At 46.0% G+C, this 13,320-nt stretch overlaps 1 protein-coding gene across 1 annotated transcript in view; it reads right to left on the reverse strand.

Moving 5' to 3' along the window:
• Positions 1–13,320, reverse strand: part of LOC121283796 (short transient receptor potential channel 6-like) — a 230,763-nt gene that overhangs the window by 4,862 nt on the left and 212,581 nt on the right. The gene's annotated exons all lie outside the window — the stretch shown is intronic.

Below are 13,320 nucleotides of genomic sequence, written 5' to 3' on the forward strand. Positions count from 1 at the left end.
AAGACCTACCTTGGTTCTCTGGGACTTTTGTCCCAGTTGTTTTAGAAGCTGTTAGGCCCTCCAGCCCTCATGCCCACTCACCACCCACCCTCTTTCCATGTCTCATCCATGCCCTTCATGTCTCTCCATGGCACTTCATACCCCAATGCCACCTCCATAGCCATCCACCCTGTATCCACTACAGGCAGACTTCAGGAGCTGCAAGGGGATGAAAAGAAATTCTAACAATCTAAAAGAGCTCTCACTCATACGCACTTAAAACTGAAAAAAAACCTTCCATTCATGAAACCCATTCAAAGGTTTTAAATCCCTTCAAGTGTTCAATCTGTTATAAAAACAAAGTTTGATTCAGTAACCACATTGTAGATTCATTAAAAATCCTGTAATAGCCATTTTAAGCTGTCAATCAAAATGTGAACTCAGGCTAGGTATATTCCAACAAGGGGAAAAGGCAGGTGATCCAAAACCAGGGCTCCCTGGATGACGAAGGGGATAGAGAATATGGTGAAACAAAAGATATGGCATATGATTCATGTCAGGTGAATTCTGCAAGCGGGAAGGAGGTCAAATACAATAGCTTGAGGGGGGTGTAAGACTGTCAAGGATAAAATGAGAATAGAAAGTCACTTATTTAAAGGGAACACAAAAATCTTCTACCGGCATGTAAATAGTAAGCGAGTAATAAGAGATGGACAATAGTAAGTAGGTAATAAGAGTGGGTCCTATTAGGGACAAAGAGGGTAATACACATTTAGAGGTGCAATGCAAGGCTAGAATACTTCATGACTTCTATGTATTGTTTTTATTAAGGGAGAGGTTGTTGACAAAATATCGGTAGAAGCAGAGATAGTAGAGGTAATAAATGGGGTGAAAACTGATAAACAGGATATACTGGAAAGACTGGCTATACTTAGATTGGTAAGTCATCTGGTATGATGTTTTGAATCCCAGGTAGCTAAGGAATATAGTCTTGGAGATAGCAGAAGGGCTTTCTGTAATCTTCCACACTTCCCTAGATACCAAGTTGCCAGAGGATTGAAAAGTGGTGAATGTGACACCCTGATTCAAGAAAGGATGCAAGGACCTTCCTAGAAACAACATACAAGGCAGCTTAAGATCAGTGGTGGTAAGGTTTTAGAAACAATAGTCAAGGAAAGAATTAACAGCATTTGGAGAGTTTATTTAAGAACAGAGCATAGATGTGTAAAATCATTTTTGATTAATTGAACTTTGATGAAGAAGCAACAGAGAAGGTTGATGAGGGGAATGTTGGCTATATAGATTTTAATAATGCGTTTGACAAAATATCACACAAAAGGTTAACAAAATTGACACTCATTGAATAGGAGGGTCAATGGTCAGCTTGGATAAAAAAACTACATAAGGACAAAATAATGGGTGGAATTTCCATGCCCGTGGGAGCGGGGAATGTTTGGTGGCATGAATGGGCAATACAAGGAGAAGGCCATGTGAAACCAGTTTGCAATTGTCCGCTCTGCCAGTCAACGGTGGGCCGCATTTCCCAATGTCGGGAACCTCATTGAAATACAACTGCATATCATTATAAGTCCAGCTTGCCGGAATTATCCCCCCACAATGGATCATCTGAGAACCATACTGACATGTTTCACAACTGAACATAAGCGGCATGCTCCTGGCGAGCTGTGCTTCGCTTGAGGATTCGAGGTTGTTTGCCTACCTTGCTTTGGGCAGCACTCGCGGTCATCAGCGCCAGGCTTCACAGGCAGCACCACATCACTTTTAGGGGGGCTCATAGGCAGGTCTCTATTTACGAGACCAGCTGTAAGGCAGGGGTGGCTTTTCAATGGCTGCAAGGCTAGGGCTTGCTCGGGGAAGGGGGAGAAGTTGCCTCAGGTAAGGGAAGAAGCTGCAGGGCTAGGGTATTACTGGGGAAGAGGGCTGCCCGAGGATGTGTGTGTGGGGACACATGTTGATCTGTGCAAGTAGCCTAAAGATATTGCGGGCTGAGGAGGCAGTCTCCAGAGGAGATGAGGAGATGAGATGGAGATGTGAGGGTGTGTGTGTGAGAGAGTGAGTGGTGATGTCCCTTGAGCTGTCAGTGAGTGAGATGCCAGTGAATGTATGATGATCTTGTGAGTGTGTGAGTTTAGAGTCATGAGACAGTTGCCTTACCCTGGTGACGCAATGAGATAATTCATCCTTTTTCTGTATTGGATGGCGAACCTTTTCTGTGCAGTATTGACACTGACCACCTCTGCCACTGTCTCCCAAGCCGGAGTGGTGACACTGATGGGCCTCCTGCAGGCAGAGGTAGGGTAGAGGACATTGCAGCGGGCTCCAACAGTGTCCAGAGATGTGTCATTAAATCTTTTGGGGCCATGTCTTCACTGGTGTCCTTCTGGGCTGGGAGTACTGAGAGGTGTGCGTGCAGTTGCACTTTAAATATGCCGTGAGGAAAAGGTGAGGTGACAGTGTGGCGGGCGAATCGGAGGCCAGTGAAATGGCATGTTTCCCAGGAATGCAACACTAATGAGGCAGGATTGGAATGATACGACGTGAAAACCTGCCATTGCAGCCAGCTGGTAAAATGTCCTTTTTCCCACCAGCTACTGCACTTAATACTAATCTGGGATGATTCTGCCCAATGAGTTATTGTAAATGGTTGTTATTCAGACTGGAGGATGTAGACAGTAGTCTTCCCCAAAACCCAGTGCTAAACGCTGCTTTTTTGATGTAGATATAAATGCCTTAGATATTGGAATACAGAGTAAAATTCCAAAATTTGCCAATGATATGAAACTTGGAGGTACAGAAAACAGTGAGGATGATAATGATTGACTGCATTAGAAGACAGATAGGCTAACATAAGTGACTGAGAAATGTGAGGTAATGCATTATGGCAGAAAGCATAAGAAATATAGACTTAATGATACAATTCTAAAGAGTCTGCAAGGACCTGGGATTCATGAGCATAGAGCTTTGAAGATGGCAGAACATATTGAGAGAGTAGTTAGTAAAGCATAAGGGATTTAGGGCTTCAAAAAAAGAGGTGTTGGGTGCTAAAGCAGAGTGGTTATGCTGAAATAAAAACAAGAAGTGTGGGAAAAACTCAGCAGATCTGGGACTATTTGTGGATGAGTCCAATATGACTCTTCTATGGAACTGAAGAGAGGTAGAAATGTGATTAGTTTTAAGGTGTTGAAATAGTTGGGGGGTGGGGGGGTGGGGTGGTGGGCAGGGTTCAGGCTGAACAAAAGGGAAGGCCAAGGATAGGCTGGAGGGTGGGTGCAATTAAATACCAAAGATACAGAACTAAAGGCAAAGGAAGTGGCAATGGTTGTAGTAAAGAAACAAAGCATAGGCCCAGAGTAGATGTTAATTGGAGAATAAAGGTCACCTCTATCTGAAAGCAAAAGCATGAAAATAAAATACAAACTGGCACTTGGGGGGAAAAAATTCAAAATGGTGGACAGAGTTCATGTTCTGAAACTGTTGAATGTCAATGTTGAGTCTAGAAGGAAGGTGCTGTTCCTCCAGCTTGCATGGGCATCACTGAAACATTGTAGCAGAGTACAGAAATGTGAGCATGAAAGCAGGATGGTGAATTGAAATAGATAGCAACAGGAATGTCAGGGTCATGCTTGTGGACTGAGCAGAGGCATTCCATAAAGTGGTCGCTCAGTCTGTGTTTGGTCTCCCCAGTGCATGGGGAGACTGCATTGTGAGCAGCGAATACAGTAGACTAAACTGAAAGAAATATAAGTAAATCGCTGCTTCACCTGGAAAGAGTGTTTTGGAGTTTTACTCTGTTTGAAAGAGCTTGGACGGTGAGGAGGAAGGGGATAAAGGGGCAGGTGTTACACCTCCTGCAATTGCATGGGAAGGTGCCATGGGAAGTGGATGAGGTATTGAGAGTGATAGAGGAGTGGACCAGGGTATCACAGAGGGAAGGTCCTTTCAGAAAGGTGACAGGCGAGGGAGGGAAAAATGTGTTTGGTGGTGATATTATGTTGGAGGTGGCGGAAATGGCGGAGATGACCTTTTGAATATGGAGGCTGGTGGGATAGAAAGTGAAGACAAGGGGGACCCTTTTGTGGTTCTGAGTGGGAGGGGAACAGGTGAGGGCAGAATGGGTCAGACATGGTTGAGGGCCTTGTTAACCACAGTGGGCAGGAATCCTCCGTTCAGGAGGATGTTGGAAGCATCAATTCAGAAGAAACCGGGAGAATGGAATGGAGTTCTTCTAGGAAACAGGGTTGAGGAAAGTTATGCTGAACCTTTATAAAGCTCTGGTTAGGAAGGATAAGAGGATCTTTGAGAGGATGCAGAGGTGACTAACCAGAATGATTCCAGGGATGAGGGAATTAGCTACAAGGTTAGGTTGGAGAAGCTGCGGTTGTTCTCCTAGATTGGAACAAAGGAGGTTGAGGCAGATTTGACAGAGGTGTACAAGATTTAGACAAGTTTTAATAAGGTAGACAAAGAAAAGTTGTTCCCATTAGCTGATGGACAAGGACTAGGGGACACGGTTTTAAGATTTTGGGCAGGAGACACAGGGAGGATGTGAGGAAAAACCCTTTTTATGCAGCAAGTGGTAATGACCCTTAACTCACTACGAGGGTGATGGAAATGGGGTTAATGAATGATTTCAAAAGGAAATAAACTTGCAGGGTTACAATGATAGAATGGGAGAATGGGGCTGACTGGATTGCTCTTCAGGGAGTTGGCATGGACTTGATGGGCCAAATAGCCCTTCTGTGCCATTATGACTCTGACTCCATGACTCTATTCCAACTTTACCCATGAACAGCTGGGGATTTTTTTAAATAGTTTTTGAAATGCTAGTCTTGTACCAGCCATGGTTGGTGAGTATGGAAGAAGGAAGTGCCATTCGTTCAATGATGAGATGATAAAATGATGTCAGCATCATAATGACATCACTGGAGCTTGTTCAGGAGGTGCCCACCGGTTTTAGATGAGACCCTCAGCCACCAGGATTAGGGTTCTCTGTAAAATCAGGCTGGCTGTAAAAGGAGCAATCAGTGAGCACATCTTTAATTTTCTGCCTCCCTTTATACAGCACTTTTGGGGAGGGGTTGGGTGTCAGGGGTTATAAAATGATGAAAATTGCCCCAGTATCTTTTATTTCAGGTTTGTTTCCACCCAGCCTACCTTGACACACCATACAGTCTAAAATCCCTGCTGCTGCGAGTGGCAAAGAAACCAACGTGATGATGGACTCTGCTTATCACCTAAAGAACTGGCATTAGCCTGTCTCTCCCATGGCTGTGCTGCCTTTCAGGGAAGATTACTTGCCACTAAAGGCAACTAAGCTTTCTTGCTCAGGCAGAAGAAGTAACTGAAAAGCTGTAGAGATCTGCAAAGTGGTTTTCCGGTCACAAACCTGCACAACTTTTCCTGGCCTCTGTGGGAAGTAGTGACCCCCAGTAAAAAGTCATTGTACCTTAATTTTCTGGGAAAAGTACCCAAAAAGCATTCATTCCCAGCAATAACTGCAGTTGGAAAGCTTAGAAACCTGTGATGCCTGAAGATATTTGAGACTACCCTCAAGGGGAAACAGGGCAAAATCATCCCAGATTTGCTCTAAGGGCAGCAGCAGGCAGGTAAAACGACGTTTTACTCATCGGCCGCAATGGCGGCTTCTCACACAGTATTGTCCCAAACACGCCACATTGATTATGCATTCCCAGGAAACACGCTGTTTCCATGGCGGCGGCTGTCATTCGCCGGCCACGCCATCACCTCATCACTTCATCACGCCGGGTGCCATATTTAAAGTCCAGCCACGCGTATACCTCTCAGTGCTTCCAGCCCACGCCTGTCGCAAAGAAGACATGGCCTTGAAAGGCATAAAGACTGCAGCTCCCAGGCTCAATGACCTGTTGTCCCTCGAGTGCCTTTTGGACACAGTGGAGTCTCGCCATGATGTCCCCTACCCCAGCTCTGGCTGCAGGGTGGGCAGCAACCTCACTAATCCAGCTGGGGGGTGGTGGCAGCGGTGGTCAGTGCCAATGCCCTGCAAAGGAAGACAGCCACCTGGTGCCGCTACAGGATAAGTGGTCGCATCCATTCCACCAGGGTAACTCACTCTTCTCATCACTCTCAACTCACACTCTCACAAACCCATCAAACATCCACAGGGATCTCACACCTTAAGGGACAATGCCACTAACTCTCACACACACGATTACATCTCCATCAGGCTCATACTCCCTCAAGCTTGCATCCTCATCCTGTCCATGGCTCCGCTCACCACACAAACATTCCAGGCAGTGCCATGTGTCCTGTTCACACTCTAGCCATCTCTTTCCCTGTAGGGGATGCTGGCTCAGATCAGCAGGAAGAGGTTGGAGTGGCCCACATTAGGCCCCTCACTCACTTTGAGGAGCGTACCATCACACTGACTGGTGGGGATGTGGGCCGGTTCTGTGGTGACAGTGAGGTCAGTGGTGAACACTGTCATGAGGATCCTGCACTACATCATCCCTCTCTCTCCTGCTTTTGACTCTGCTGTCATGCACTAATTATCTCTACTTTGGTTCACAGGGAGCTCTGCCAAGCAACTGAAACCCTCAGCCAGCCAGTCCTTCAGCTCCATCCAGGTCCACACCTCCATCCAAGAGGACACATCTTCCATGGAAGAGCTGGAAATAAGCAGCTTGGAAGGCCGGTCACAGCGTTTACCCACATCCTCCATCAGTGCAGAGACACACACCTCAGTGGGATCTAGATCTAAATTAGGCTCGGGTTCACAATGAGGTAGTCACTGCACGCACACATGTCCACAGCAGCAGGAGGAGGCAGGTTCAGTTAAGCTCCCTGGCACTTGGAGGACTGGTGGAGATCAGGTATCTGTGAGATCTGAGTCAGATGATGAACCTCTAGATTTGGCCTTCCAATTCATCCTGGAGAATCAGCAGGAGGCATGGGAACATCACACAGAGCTGTTGGAAGCCTTCAGCAAAATGGCACATGAGTTGGAGGAGTGCATCCGCCTGCTCTCTGATGAAATGGTGCCCACATGTGCGCCTATGGAGGTCTCCATGGGGAGGATGGTGGACGCTATGGAGACTGGTGCAGCAGAGTGCAGAGATATGTGCAGACCTGCACTCCATTGCGGGAGCCATGGGTGAGCTCCTGCAGTGACAAAGTGAGAGGGAAACGGGGTACCTCGATGTCCTTCCAGGTGCTCCTTCCACTCAAGGAGTCAGAGAGGAGGAGCAGCAGCTGGACACCCCTGGGTTATCCACTCAGGAATCTAATAGGCTGTCCGCTCCCTCTGAGTCCCCTTTGCCTGTGAGCCCCTCAACCTTGTCCTCTGTCACCGCAGAGGGAACAGCTGGCCAACAAGTGATCTTGGAGGGAGAAGTGTGTGCATGGCAGGGCCTTTCAGAGCCTTGTGCAAGCACTCTCCCACACACGCGGATCCTTCACGTTTCACACTCACTTCAATGTCCTGAGTATTTTCAATGCTGCCTGCTGGGGTTCAATTTCAGTTGTCCATCTGAGCTGACCTGCATCTCCTCCCACCCACTGAACACACTCCCATGCAGCATCTGATCTCGCCCACCACGACTGTCATTTCACTTTCAATTTGGACAGCATGGTCTGGATTTGCTTTGCGTGCGTTCCTCCGTCTTTTCCCCTCCCCAGTCACCCATTTCTTTTCCCCATCACAGTTGACCACCTGGTATCAACTTCCACCTCCCCTCTGTGACCTACCAGCCACAAACATTTTCCTTCGGGGATGTCTAGGTGAACGTGCATGTTCTCTTCCTTCCCGAAAATCCCACCCCCATCCACATTCACCTCCCCAATGTCCTCCTTCCCACCCCAAGGGTCCGTGTCTGCCTCTAAGTCCCCACCAACCACCCTTGCCAGTCCTTGTACCATTACTGTCGAGCCCTCACCCCACTGCTTCACTCTGCCCTCGGTCATTCTCACCATTCCCTCATTCCACACACACCCTCAGTTCATTCTCTTGGAGGCGGTCATGGACCAATCGGACCCCTCCCTTACACATTTACCTGGACATTCCCCTCTCCGGACACCTTCCCCTCCCAGAATCCTTTCCTCCCTCTGGAACCCTTCCCCCCCCCAAATCCTTCCTCACTCTGGACCCCTTCTCCCCCGCAACCACTTACCCCCTCTGGACTCCTTCCCCTCTGTTAGTCCTCCCACCCCTTGGACTCCCCCCTGCTTAGTCCTTCCCCTTCCTGACTCCCTCAGACACCCTTACTTCTTCCTCCACCCTTAGTCCTTCTTCCCTCCGACTCCTCCTCCAATCTTACCTCTTCCTCCAGCCTCACTTCTTCCCTCTCGCCTTACTCCTTCCCCTTTCCGACTCCTTCCTCCACCTTTACTCCCTCCCTTCTCTGTACTCCTTCCTCCCCCTGGACTCTGTCTTCTCTCCGTACTCCTTCCACCCCCCCTTACATCTACCTCCCCCAGTTGCCATCTTCTCCCCCAATCACCCCCTTCTCCCCCTACTCCCTCCTCCCCTCCCAACATCACCCCCCCCGGCACATTCATTCCCCCCTACCAACCTCACCCCCTGACACCTCTTCATCTCCCAGTTGATCCTGGACCTTCCTCTCCCACCCCCTCGACCATCATGCACTGCGTGCATCAACAGTGACTTTCAGACTTCTGTGAGCTGCTTCACAGCTGAGCCATGTCCATGAGAATCACCCAGCATGCCATGGACGTTCCTCCAGGATTCTGTTGCTGTCAGGACCAGCATTTTCTGCTCCTCGGATGTCTGTGAAGTAAGCAAGCCCCTGGTGCACATCACACTTGTCAAAACGTGTTCTGTATCAGTGTGTTTTCTCATTGGCATGGGCGGATGATCCATCGGGGGTGAGGGGGAACGAGTCCGGCAGCCTGGCCTTATGATGATATGCTGATGTATTACAATGAGGTACCCAGCGGCTGATGGCGGGGAACCCGGCCCACCATTGGTGGACTGAGTGAACGATCGCAAACCGATTTCATGACGTCATGAAACCGATACTAGGACTTCTCCCCATAATGTCCACAAACATCACCGAACACGCCCGACACCAGCAGGCACAGAAAATCCCGGCCATAGACTGCCTCTACTTGCCAGATGAGATGCACCCAAGGATACATAGGAAAGTGAGAGTGGAAATTGTGGAGGCACTAGTGATAATCTTCGTCTTCCTTAGACACAGGGGAGGTGCCTGGGGACTGGAGAATTGCAAATGTTACACCCTTGTTCAAAAAGGGGTACAAGGATAATGCCGGCAACTACAGTCCAGTCATTTTGACCTCAGTGGTAGTGAAATATCTGGAAACTATAATATGGGATAAAATCAATAGTCACCTAAACAAGTGCAGGATAATTAAAGAAAGTCAGCATGGATTCATTAAGGGAAAATCTTGTTCAACTAACTTGCTGGAGTTTTTCGAGGAGGTAACAGAGAAGGTTGATAAGGGAAATGCTGTTAATGTTGTATATTTGGATTTTCAAAAGGCATTTGATACAGTGCCACACAACAGACTTGTGTGCAAAATTCTAGGTCATGGAATAAAAGGGAAAGCAGACACTTGGATAAGAATAAAAACAAAAAAACTGCGGATGCTGGAAATCCAAAACAAAAACAGAATTACCTGGAAAAACTCAGCAGGTCTGGCAGCATCGGCGGAGAAGAAAAGAGTTGACGTTTCGAGTCCTCATGACCCTTCGACAGAACTTGTAAGAAATTGGCTGAGTGATAGGAAACTGAGAGTAGTGGTAATTGGTTGTTTTTCAGAGTGGAGGAAGGTTTGTTGTGGAGTTCCCCAGGGCTCAGTGTTAGGACCCTTGCTCTTCCTGATATATGTTAATGACCTAGACTGTGATGTGATGTTTCAAAATTTGCAGATGATACAAAGATTAGAAATATTGTCAACTATGGTGAGGATAGTCTTGAACTTCAAAAGGACATAGGCCTGTTAGTGGATTAGGCAGATAAGTGGCAGATGAAGTTCAATGCAGAGAAGTGTGCGGTGATTCATTTTAGCAGGAAAACTATGGTGAGGCAGTATTGAAAAAAAGAGAGCCTCTAAAGGTGGTGAAGGAACAGAGGGGCCACGCAGTATACATACATAGGTCATTGAAGATGGCAGGGCATGTTGAGAAAGCAGCTCATAAAGCATACAGTATCTTAGGCTTTATTAATAGGAGCATTGAGTACAAGGGTAAGGAGATCATGTTGAACTTGTATAAGACACTGGTTAGGCCTCATCTGGAGTATTGCACCCAGTTCTGGGCACCATACTTGGGGAAGGATGTGAAGGCATTGGAGAAAGTACAGGAGGAGATTCACAAGAATGATTCCAGGGATAAAGAACTATTGCTAAGGGGATAGATTGGAGAGGTTGGGACTGTTTTCCATGGACAAAAGAAGGCTGAGAGGAGCCTTGATAGAAGTATTGAAGATCCTGAGGGGTAAATAGTGAGAAACTGCTCCCACTCAAGATTACATCAAGAACTAGAGAGCACAGATTCAAAATAATTGGCAAAAGGAGTAAATGTGATGTGAGGAAATATTTTTCACTCAGAGGGTGCTTGGGGTCTGGAACAAACTTCCTGAAAGAGTGGTGGAATGAGGGTTGATTGAGGTATTGAAAAGGGAATTGGATTGTTGCCTGAAAAGAAATAATGTGCAAGGTTACAGGGGTAAGGCAGGGGATTGAGACTAGGAGGAATGCTTTTTCAGAGAGCCAGTGCAGACTTGATGGATTGAATGGCCTCTTTCTGCACTGTAAAGATATTGTGATACTGTGATATTTGCAGTAGTTGCAGGTGTAGGGCACTAATTTAAATGTTATGGGAGTGCTGGGGGGAGGATGTTCCTGCACTTCCCTCAACATTTTGCTCTTTGCATGTTGTTGAAAATTAATTCTGAGGGACAGAAGTAGCCAAAAAGCCCCACACAGAGCAGGCACTGCTGCTGCTCTAGGCCTGGACTAGCAGCCAAAATTCCTGGCCTCCTTTCAAATGCTGGGCCCTGCAATGGCTATTCAAATAACCTGAATTGCCATATTTGGGTACACTGAGGCCTGAACAGGTACAGATCCAGTGGCCAGAGAGACACCACCAGGAATATTAACCCATTGTTGCATTAGACCAAACGTGCAATTTTAATATAGGATTGGTATTGTAAAAACCATTTTACTATTTAAGAGAACCATCTCTACTGTTTGCAGAGTTATGATAGGTTTTGCATAACTGCTTTCTGAAGGAGGTCTGCAACATAAACACAATATGACCACTCAACTAATTGCTCTTCCTTCATTTGAAACTGGTCAACAAAAATAGCCAATACACATTTTAAAACCCAATAAAGTGAGCATTTTTGTTGCAATTTCTCAAGATAATATTATATAAAAAAGTTAACAACGTATTGGATAAGATCCAGCTTCAAAGTGACTAAAAGGGGAGAGCACAGGGAAGGTAACGCTTTCCTAAAAATGCATTTTATCCAGCATTAAATAATAGATTTAAAAGGCTTTGAAGCTAACTACACTATAATTTTAAAACATTCTGACGCAGTCTCAAAATCACATAATTGAAAAAAAATTTACAACCTCTCTCAGTTATTTTTCAATTCACACTTTAGAGGAAAGCCACGTCCACCTGGTTGGACAATTATAATTAAGATCATGGTAACCTAGCATGGTCACTTTGGAAAAAGGACTTGACAGACTTCTTATTACAGAGTGTGTTCTAATAGAATCAGTTGCACAATGTCCAGGACCTGTAATGTTCTGGAGCTCATGCTATTGATTTTGCAGATTAGATTGTACAACAGTGGTGGCCACAGAGAAAAAACTGTGCATTTGTTGAAAGTCGTGACTTTCATTTCTGGCTGCAGAACTTACCTAATGTCTGTAAAAGTGTGTAAAAGCCCAATGTATGCCAAACTGCACTATTGGCCTAGCAGGCAAGCTAAACACTTGAAGGGTCATGAGGACTCGAAATGTCAACTCTTTTCTTCTCCGCCGATGCTGCCAGACCTGCTGAGTTTTTCCAGGTAATTCTGTTTTTGTTTTGGATTTCCAGCATCCGCAGTTTTTTGTTTTTAAGCTAAACACTTACTCTGCTTACAGTTACAAATGGTTCAAGGCCTCTATAATGGAAATGCTTATATTTACTATAAGCTCTGCTCCAGAAGAGCCTGCAGAAATCAACTCTTGGGATATTGTCCAACTACTCCAGAGGCAACAAACATCCCTCCTTTGTATTACAGTTCTAGCATCAAGAGCAAGGAGAGACTTGATGTGAAACTGTCTCAAATGTTCATGTACTAAATATTGTGGTTTTTGTGATTCAAATGAACATGGAAAGATGCATCTCACATCTTCCCAGAGGTGAGAACCAGAAGTATGGTCTTCCGATCATCCTCTAGACTAGGTTTAAAAAAATCTCTCCAGGTTTCCTAGCCAACAGCCTACATAGGAACATAGGAACAGGAGTAGGCCATTCAGCCCATCAAGCCTGCTCCGCCATTCGATGTGATCATGGCTGATCATCCACTTCAATGCTTTTTCCTCACACTATCCCCATATCCCTTTGTGTCATTGGTATTCAGAAATCTGTGAATCTCTGCTTTAAACATACTTAATGACTGAGCTTCCACAGCCCTCTTAGGGAGAGAACTCTAAACATGCACAACCCTCTGAGTAAAAAGATTCTCCTCATCTCAGTCCTAAGTGGTTTCCCCATTATTTTGAAATTGTATCCCCTGGTTCTAGACTCCCCAAACAGGGGAAGCATCTTACCTACATCTACCCTGTCTATCCCTTTAAGCATTTTGTAGGTTTCAATGGGATCACCTCTTATTCTTCGAAACTCTAGAAAATATAACCCAATTTCCCCAATCTCTCTTCATAGGTCAGTCCCGCCATCCCGGGTACAAGTCTGGTGAACCTTCATGCTGCCCCCTCTATGGCAATAATATCCTTCCTAAGGTAAGGGGATCTAAACTGTGCACAGTACTCCAGGTGCAATCTAATAAGGTTTTATACAATTGAAGCAAGACTTCGCAACTCATTTACTCAAATCCTCTTGCGATAAAGGCTAACATACCATTAGCCTTCCGAATTGCTTGCTGCACATGCATGTTAGCTTTCAGTGACTTATTAACGAGGAGACCCATATCCCTTAGTACATCTACACTTTCTAATCACTTACCATTTAAAAAATGCCCTGCATATCTGTTTCTCTTGAGGCAGATAGCCTCACATTTTTTCACATTATATTCCAGTTGCCATGTTCTTGCTCACTTACTAAGTCTCTCCAAATCCCCT

This window comes from Carcharodon carcharias, chromosome 11 (assembly GCF_017639515.1).
Source record: "Carcharodon carcharias isolate sCarCar2 chromosome 11, sCarCar2.pri, whole genome shotgun sequence".
NCBI classification, from domain to species: Eukaryota; Metazoa; Chordata; class Chondrichthyes; order Lamniformes; family Lamnidae; genus Carcharodon; species Carcharodon carcharias.